This window comes from Penaeus monodon, chromosome 32 (genome assembly GCF_015228065.2).
Source record: "Penaeus monodon isolate SGIC_2016 chromosome 32, NSTDA_Pmon_1, whole genome shotgun sequence".
Taxonomy (NCBI): domain Eukaryota; kingdom Metazoa; phylum Arthropoda; class Malacostraca; order Decapoda; family Penaeidae; genus Penaeus; species Penaeus monodon.
In genome coordinates, this window is record NC_051417.1 from 25,131,108 (window position 1) to 25,131,410 (window position 303).

A 303-nucleotide genomic window follows, 5' to 3' on the forward strand; every position below is an offset into this window, starting at 1 on the left:
AGTTTATGTCTTTAATATCACTGCTATCACTTTCCTATCAGAACAAGTTACATTCTTGGGCAACTATGCCGAAAGTTCATTCGCTTGCGTGCCAATAGATTAAATACTTATGGTAAATTGAAGTAAAAAAAAAGTTGAACTTTAGCGTAAAGTATTAAATGTCAAGTAACTTTTTGGTCAACAGTGAAGTTAGGTTTTGAAGCCTCGACCCTTTTGAGTAAATCTCCAGTCCCGTGGGTGGCCCTTTATCGCAGTGCGTATGCGTCTTTAAAGGGGGAGGATAAAGGAACATATATCGATCTG

The 303-nt window shown here is 38.0% G+C and overlaps 1 protein-coding gene across 1 annotated transcript in view; it reads right to left on the reverse strand.

Annotated features, from left to right (window-relative positions):
- LOC119593767 (PDF receptor-like) overlaps positions 1-303 on the reverse strand; it is a 172,227-nt gene that overhangs the window by 14,324 nt on the left and 157,600 nt on the right. The window lies entirely within an intron of this gene.